Source organism: Notamacropus eugenii, chromosome Y (genome assembly GCF_028372415.1).
Source record: "Notamacropus eugenii isolate mMacEug1 chromosome Y, mMacEug1.pri_v2, whole genome shotgun sequence".
In the NCBI taxonomy this organism is placed as follows: domain Eukaryota; kingdom Metazoa; phylum Chordata; class Mammalia; order Diprotodontia; family Macropodidae; genus Notamacropus; species Notamacropus eugenii.
The window spans coordinates 5,774,262-5,776,708 of record NC_092880.1 but is presented as its reverse complement, the minus strand read 5'-3'; the positions used below and the strand labels follow the sequence as shown (position 1 = coordinate 5,776,708).

The following is a 2,447-nucleotide window of genomic DNA, read 5'->3' as shown; positions in this document are numbered from 1 at the left end:
TTGTGAAGTTTTGATTCAGTTGAAGGATCACACTCAAGAACGTAGAGGGCAACATGTGACTTTCAGATCACAGGTTACCCAGTCATGGTTGATGAAGTGCATTTAAATTCTAGGATTCTCTAAAATGCATGATAAGAATAATATGATTCCTCAGGCTTTATTTCCTCATACAGGACAAGACATATCAGATTTTTAGTAATTTACCCAGTAATATAATTTTCCCAGATTTGGAGAAACAAATCCTATATTTGGAATAATGGAGCAACAAGAGCCTGAATCAAAAAGAACAAGGAACAAAGTACGACAATTGCATGGGTTCTAAAGGTAATATTTTTGGGAGAGTTCCTCAATGAAATATTAAAGAGCTCAAGCATACAGATATATTTAAAAGCTGAGGACAGAGGGAAAAATACTGCTGCCAGATCACGCAAAATTTATCTTCATCATGTTTCTTTCTCTTTTTTGTGCTTTGAGTAGATCTCACTGGTTTCCAACCCACTTGCATTGACATTATAGAAATGAAAAATAATGTAACTGAATTTCTTCTTGTTGGACCCAAGATCCATAAAGGGAGAAAATAGCGTTTTTCATCATCTTGATTTTCTACATTGCCACATTTTAGGGAACCTGCTTAGTATTGTCACCATTAAGAACAGTCCCACCCTTGGGTCTCCTATGTATTTCTTTGTCATCTATTTATCCTTTCCTGATATTTGTTTGTCTACCACCACAGTCCCAAGACTCATAGTAGACAGTCTGCATAAGAGGAAAAGTATCACCTTTCATGAGTACATGATCCGGATATTTACAAGGCGCTTTTTTGGTTGCATGGAGATCTTGCTTCTCATTTTGATAATCTATGACAGCTATGTGACCATCTGTAAACCTCTGCACTGCTTGAGTATCATGAGTAGGAAAGTATGTAAGATCTTGTTGGAATTAGCCTGCCTGGGGTAATTTGTGCATTCCATTGCCCAACTCTTCATTGCCTTGAATTTACCCTTCTGTGATCCCAATGTTGTCAACCACTACTTCTGTGATTTACAGCCCTTGATTAAATTGGCTTGTACTGACACGTGTTAAACCTCTTGGTTGTTTTTAATAGTGGAGCCATCTGCATAGGGAGCTTTATATTACCGATGATCTCCTATGTTGTTATCTTATTTTCTCTGAGAAATTAGAATAGAGAAGGAAGGTACAAAGCTCTTTCCACCTGCAGCTCTCACATCACTGTTGTCCTCATATTCTTTGGCCCCTGTATATACAGCAGACCACTAACCACCTTTCCTATGGATAAGCTTGTAGCTGTGCTTTACGCCATTGGAACTCTTTTCCTAAACCATCTGATCTACACATTGAGGAATAAAGAAGTTAAAACTTGTATGAGGAAACTGTGGAGCAGCAGGAAAACTTTGCGTAGAAAACAATGTGCATAAACACCAAGATTTTTAAATAAAGATTTGATCAAACCAGGATCTATGCAGTAGTGTTAATATTTTGATGTTGTTGTGTAGAAGACATAAGCTTATCTTATTGAGTGTTTGTCAGGACTTGTCTAGAAAGAATAGGTATGGATGAGTTTTGGTCAATATTGTGTACAAAAGGAGATATCTAATTACAGGGATTTAAAGTCCCTAGGCCTGATGATGATCTACTATCAAGGTCCTGCCCTTTATAAATCTGGATCCAATATCCCTGATTCTATATGACTTCACTGTGCATTCTGAAAATGGAAAAATGTCATATCCCACTCTGCTTATGGTCTAAGTCAGGCATTTTATCTTATTCCTGGTTTACATTTCACTACTTAATTTCAACAATCTTGACCAAGGACCACTGGCTTTTTTGACTAAACTTTGCCTAGAGGATTCCTGAAAGGGATATCATCCTTCCTTTAATTCTGTCATATGAATTTCTTTTCTTTGAGATCATTAACTGGATGTTGCTAATTTATCAACAACCACATAGATACAGGAATATTGCAATTTTATTCACTCAAAATGAGACACAGTCCTTTAGGAAGAGTATGAAAATGTGTCTACTACGTGACAGTTGGCCATATTTAGTGTGACAAAATAGTTGACTGCATGAGATCAAAAAGAGGTATATATTTGTTATAATGTATGATATAAAGAGAGTATTTACTACTCAATATACGAGATAAAGAGGACCCTTAAAAAGTCATTGAATTGGTTATAAAAGAAGGAATAAAAAGTTCAGGAAGTTAGGTGGATTAATCCTGTCCTGCGTTCTTTTTGTTTTTCTCAGAGTAGTTAATATGTGCTAGGGTGATATATAGTTATTGGTGAACTTGAGTAAACGAAAGTTCCTTATGCCAGTTCTTACCATTCGTTTCTAAGAAGATCTAGGAGTTGTGGAGACATAGTCTGGTTGGATAAATACGAAAATGGAAGGAGCTTACAGAAGAAGACAAAAAATAACCTGAA

The 2,447-nt window shown here is 36.2% G+C and overlaps 1 pseudogene; it reads left to right on the top strand.

Annotated features, from left to right (window-relative positions):
* The first annotated feature begins 518 nt into the window (after positions 1-518).
* Positions 519-1,436, top strand: LOC140516653 (olfactory receptor 4C11-like; annotated as a pseudogene).
* The last annotated feature ends 1,011 nt before the right edge of the window (positions 1,437-2,447 follow it).